Genomic DNA, 6,436 nt, shown 5'->3' with positions numbered 1-6,436 from the left:
ATTCTGCATAACAGAGATGCAACTGGTCGAGTGGCCAAGTGGGCGATTGAACTCCTTCCGTTTGATATCAAGTTTGAAGCAAAGAAGGCTATCAAGTCCCAAGCAATCGCAGATTTCATCGCCGAGTGGATTGAACAGCAACTTCCGACTCAAGTTCACTCGGAGCACTAGACCATGTTCTTCGATGGATCTAAGATGCTGAATGGTTCCGGTGCTGGGGTAGTTCTAGTCTCCCCCCGGGGAGATAAGCTCAGATATGTTCTCCAGATTCACTTCGATTCCTCCAATAATGAAGCAGAGTATGAAGCACTTTTGTATGGGTTGCGCATGGCCATTTCAGTCGGCGTCCGTCGCCTCATGGTCTATGGCGACTCAGATTTGGTGGTTAATCAGGTGATGAAGGAGTGGGACGTCAGAAGTCCAGCTATGACTGGTTATTGCAATGCAGTGAGAAAGCTAGAAAAGAAATTCGAGGGGTTAGAGCTTCATCACATCCCCCGACTGAAAAACCAAGCAGCTGATGATCTGGCAAAAATAGGCTCCAAGAGAGAAGCCATTCCCAGCAATGTGTTTCTGGAGCACATCCGCTCGCCGTCAGTCCAGGAGGATCCTTTCACAGAAGAAGCCCCACAACCGAAAAGTGCCACAGATCCGACTGAAGTCGAAGTTCCTGCTGTGGTCGACCTAATCATGGAAGTCTTGGCAATCACTCCCGACTGGACGATACCGTACATCGCGTATATCCTAAGGAAAGAGCTCCCAGAAGACGAGGAAGAGGCTCGACAGATCGTCCGCCGATCCAAGGCCTTCACAGTCATAAAGGGGCAGTTGTATAGAGAAAGCGCGACTGGAATCGGTCAGAAGTGCATAACACCAGAAGAAGGTCGGATAATCCTCGATGATATCCACTCGGGGACCTGTGGCCACCATGCGTCCTCTCGGACCATTGTGGCTAAAGCATACCGAGCGGGATTTTACTGGCCTAGAGCAAATGAGATGGCAAAAGAGATAGTCGACAAATGTGGAGGCTGCCAGTTCTACTCCAACATGTCACACAAGCCTGCATCAGCCCTGAAGACCATTCCAGTCATCTGGCCCTTTGCTGTCTGGGGACTGGACATGGTTGGTCCACTGAGAACAGGCAGGAGCGGATTCACGCATGTGCTTGTGGCAGTCGACAAGTTCACCAAATGGATTGAAGCCAAGCCTATCAAGAACCTCGATGCTGGCACTGCTATCAGTTTCGTCAGAGGACTAACATTCAGATATGGAGTCCCTCATAGCATCATCACTGACAATGGGTCAAACTTCGATTCGGACCAGTTCAGAGCTTTTTGCGCCTCTCAAGGCACACGAGTCGACTACGCGTCGGTCGCGCATCCTCAGTCGAATGGACAAGCTGAAAGAGCAAATGGTTTGATTCTCAAAGGACTGAAGCCTCGGCTGATGCGTGATCTCAAGCACGCGGCAGGTGCTTGGGTCGACGAGCTTCCGTCAGTTCTGTGGGGATTGAGGACCACCCCTAACCGGTCGACTGGAAGAACTCCATTCTTTCTGGTTTATGGAGCCGAAGCGGTTCTGCCAAGTGATCTTCTTCACAACGCGCCCCGAGTCGAGCTTTACACCGAAGATGAAGCAGAACAGGCCCGGCAAGACGCAGTCGACCTCCTAGAAGAAGAGAGGGAGATGGCCATGATCAGATCGACCATTTATCAGCAAGACTTGCGTCGATTCCACGCCCGGAATGTGAAGAGTCGAGCCTTCCAAGAAGGAGATTTGGTCCTCTGAGTGGATCAACAGAAACCACACAAGCTTGCTCCTACTTGGGAAGGCCCCTTCATCATCACCAGAGTCCTCCACAATGGAGCGTATCACCTCTACAATGTTGATCGCCAGATCGACGAGCCTCGAGCTTGGAATGCGGAACTACTCCGCCCCTTTTACACTTGAGCTCTCCCTTGGACGAGATGTAATAAGAAAAATTCCTGCAGTTCGTTTTTATCAAAGGCAAGAGTGTTCCATCAATTGTTGTCACTTTTGTTTACATACGGAATCCCCCAGTGGGTGACTTAGCCGCGAATCCGTTTCGCCTAAGTTTGAAAAAAATCCTACCGAGTGGAGAGCGATCCTCCCACTCGGGGGCTTAGCTGCAGTCCAGCACTCGCCTAAGTTCTCTCACTTAGAGACTTAGCTGGGGTCCGGCACTCGCCTAAGTTTGAAAAAATCCTACCGAGTGGAGAGCGATCCTCCCACTCGGGGGCTTAGCTGCAGTCCAGCACTCGCCTAAGTTCTCTCACCTAGAGACTTAGCTGCAGTCCGGCACTCGCCTAAGTTTTAAAAAATCCTACCGAGTGGAGAGCGATCCTCCCACTCGGGGGCTTAGCTGCAGTCCAGCACTCGCCTAAGTTCTCTCACTTAGAGACTTAGCTGCGGTCCGGCACTCGCCTAAGTTTGAAAAAATCCTACCGAGTGGAGAGCGATCCTCCCACTCGGGGGCTTAGCTGCAGTCCAGCACTCGCCTAAGTTCTCTCACTTAGAGACTTAGCTGCGGTCCGGCACTCGCCTAAGTTTGAAAAAATCCTACCGAGTGGAGAGCGATCCTCCCACTCGGGGGCTTAGCTGCAGTCCAGCACTCGCCTAAGTTCTCTCACCTAGAGACTTAGCTGCAGTCCGGCACTCGCCTAAGTTTTAAAAATCCTACCGAGTGGAGAGCGATCCTCCCACTCGGGGGCTTAGCTGCAGTCCAGCACTCGCCTAAGTTCTCTCACCTAGAGACTTAGCTGCAGTCTGGCACTCGCCTAAGTTTGAAAAAATCCTACCGAGTGGAGAGCGATCCTCCCACCCGGGGGCTTAGCTGCAGTCCAGCACTCGCCTAAGTTCTCTCACCTAGAGACTTAGCTGCAGTCTGGCACTCGCCTAAGTTTGAAAAAATCCTACCGAGTGGAGAGCAAACCTCCCACTCAGGGGCTTAGCTGCAGCCCAGTGCTCGCCTAAGTGTTTAGAAATCCTACCGAGTGGAGAGCGATCCTCCCACTCGGGGGCTTAGCTGCAGTCCAGCACTCGCCTAAGTTCTCTCACCTAGAGACTTAGCTGCAGTCTGGCACTCGCCTAAGTTTGAAAAAATCCTACCGAGTGGAGAGCAAGCCTCTCACTCGGGGGCTTAGCTGCAGCCCAGTGCTCGCCTAAGTGTTTAAAAATCCTACCGAGTGGAGAGTAAACCTCTCACTCGGGGGCTTAGCTGCAGCCCGGTGCTTGCCTAAGTGTTTAAAAATCCTACCGAGTGGAGAGTAAACCTCTCACTCGGAGGCTTAGCTACAGCCCAGTGCTCGCCTAAGTACAAGACTCGACCCAATCCGTGAGCCGACCACTACCTTCTCCCTCGGAGCTGCGTCGCAAATACAAGATTATTCCGAGTGAAGATCAAGTTCCACTCGACGAATCAAACCGTGAAGATATCCAACGAGAAATCAAGTTCAGAAAAAGCCCAAAAGGTCCCAGACCTTAAAGTACTCGAGCCCTCGGCTCGGCGGAGTTTAAACGGTTACAAATCCACTGGGCATCCCGAGGTAAATTCAAAGTTTTTCACTCCTCGGGAGGAGGACTGGAAGGGGCGATGAACTCATCCAAGTCGATCCTGTCGGCGATACGGGTGGCAGCGGCGATGAAAGTCTCCATGAAGTCTTGAAAGCTGTGCTTCCTGGTATTTGCAACTTGGATGGCCGCCAGCTTTTCTTCTCGCGCCTCCTTGCAATGGACGCGGACCAGAGACAGAGCAACATCAGCACCACATCTAGCAGAAGATTTCTTCCATTCCGCCACTCGACCTGGGACTTCGTTAAGTCGAGCCATCAGAGACTCGAGGTCGTTCTGAAGCGTCGTCCCAGGCCAGAGTGATGTGTCGATCCGCGACATTGCAACTTTCAGCCGAGCCAGATAATCAACGACGCTGGCAACACGAGACTCCAGTCGGAGCACGTTCATGGCAGCCTCGTCCTTCACAAGAGAGTTAACAGGGTCCAAGCTTGGCTCCACTCGACTGGTCTCCTCTTCAAAGTTCTGACAGAATTCTGCAAACACGATTCAAGAGTAAGACAGTGGCCCTACGCAGGCTTGGCAAACTGCAAGACAGTCGGGGCAGAGTAATTACCTTCGAGCATGACGAACAACTTCTTGGCAAGTCCACCGAGATAAGCTTCCAGATCTTTTACCTTCCCCACCAGCTCACCCGCCTTGTCGTGCAGAGCCATCTTCTCCTTCTTCAGTCGACTGGCATCTCGATTAGCTGTCTCGAGAGCGGTTTTCAGTCTGGAGTTCTCCTGTTCAAGAGCTCCGACCGAAGCCAATTTCTCCTCTGCAAGCTTCGTTTTGCTTGAGGCCTCCTTCTGTGCCTCTGCAAGGTCTTGGTCCTTCTTCTTCAGAGCTTCCTCCAGTTTATCTGTGGCGCGTCGAGTGGAACCAACATCAAGAATGGAGAAGAAAGAAAAGCCACCCGTTAAGAATAGAGAACCTCACCAGCCATACCTTTCGCTTCTTCTTGCGCCTTCCTCAAATTCTCCTGAGCAAGCTTCAAGTTAAGGTTGAGCTGGATCTGCTGATTCTCCAACTCAGTATAGCGAGCTACAAGTTCGCAAGATTTCTGTAAAAAGGAAAATCAGTCGACAGACGTCCAAGATAAGTTGCTTCCGAGTAACTAAGAGACAATGATGACGTTTCTAAGACCACAGCCGAATCAAAAACATTCGACAGTAGTCTCGGGGACTACACCCAGTGGGTGCACTCAGCGTGCCCCCACTGGTTCGACCAAAAAAAAAGTCGACTGCCCGCAGTCGACCGGATACAATTCCACTCGACCTGGCCCGACCAAACCGAGTGAAGAAATACAGCTACAGCAACACAATGTAAAGACTACAGTCGACTGCCAGCAGTCCACCGTAGTCTCGGGGACTACACCCAGTGGGTGCACTTAGCGTGCCCCCACTCGTCCAAAGGATTGGCAGACACACCCAGTGGGTGTACAGATACAGATACAAAAGATCTTCGGAAAAGAGACTCTTCAAACAGCATATCATAACAGACCAAGTGTCGAGTCGACTGACCTGGACGTTGCTCTGAAGAGCCGAACTCGCGTCATAGGCTGCTTGGCTGGCCTCCCGAGCCATCTTCACTTGCTCCATCATGATCCCCGCCTGGCGTATAGCCTCCTTTGCAGCAGCCGCTTGGTCCTCAGGGACGGGGTACGCAGCAAAAAGCGAAGGTGGATCCGCAGTCGACGCCGAGGGCCGCGCACTCGCCAGAGGAACGGCGAAGGTCACAGAAGCCCGAGTGGTGTCACCACCATCCCGAGCCACGGCCTCGGACGCCGGAGCGGATTGGGGGGTCTTGTCAGCCGACGCCCTCTTGTGCCTCCTCACTCTCAACGGACCGTCGTCGTCGTCATCCGGGAGGTCGATAACATGAGGAGGAGCTACAAGGAAAACATTCAATCGACCAGAGTAGCAATAAAGGTTCAGTCGACTCAAAGGCAGGACGTCAGCAATCGTACCAGGGTTGGAGGTAACAGCGTCCTCCATCTCTTGGTCGTCGTTCCTGGCGGAGACCTCAGAAGTAGCACCGCTGCAAATCTCGAAAGTCAATCAGTTGGTTCAGTGAATCGACCAAGGATCCGTCCACGGTCGACAAAGGAAAGCAAGTCTTATTATTACCCGGAAATGGTAGGAACAGCTATCTTCATCTTGGGCAGAGCCTTGGGCGGCTTGGATGGCGTCGCTCGTGGATGCTTGGGAGCCTTCCCAGTCGGCGGAGGAGAAGAGGTCCGAGGGCGTTTCGACGACTGCCCAACAGGAGCAGTCGCCTTGCCACGTTCCCGCGCTGGATCGTGGGTGAGCTTGGATCGCCCCTCCGGGCGGGGGGGGGGGGGGGGTTCAACCTCCTCCTCCTCCCCTTCGCTGGAGAAGATGTCGTCGCCTCCCTCTCCCTCACCGTCGGACTCCCACTCGCCTTGGTCGTCCCCGCTCTCGCCTCCGCTCGCCTCCCCTTCCTCAGTCGACACAACAGGCAAGACGAAAGTCAATCGACTTATTCAAAGAAGACCAATGCAGAAGACAAGATATCAGTCGGGAGCACAAAGACATACCTGGTCCACCTCATACGAGTTGTCGAGTGGGGTTACCCTCCTGGCTCCTCGGGGGTTGTCTTTGTTCCCCGTGATGCTCGACAGCCACCCCTCCACCATCTCGTCGGTGACCTCCTCCGGGTGGACCCGAGTGGTGTCGTCAAGACCCGAATACAGCCACATCGGGTGGTCGCGGGCCTGGAGCGGTTGGATGCGCCTTTGAAGGAAGACCTCCAGCAGGTCCATACCAGTCACACCCTCGCGGACAAGCTCAACCACTCGACCTGCCAGCACCTTGACTTGGGCCTTTTCCTCCGGCGCGAC

The sequence above is a fragment of the Triticum aestivum genome, chromosome 7A (assembly GCF_018294505.1).
Source record: "Triticum aestivum cultivar Chinese Spring chromosome 7A, IWGSC CS RefSeq v2.1, whole genome shotgun sequence".
In the NCBI taxonomy this organism is placed as follows: domain Eukaryota; kingdom Viridiplantae; phylum Streptophyta; class Magnoliopsida; order Poales; family Poaceae; genus Triticum; species Triticum aestivum.
The sequence above is the reverse complement of the archived record's forward strand: the minus strand, read 5'-3'. Positions refer to the sequence as shown.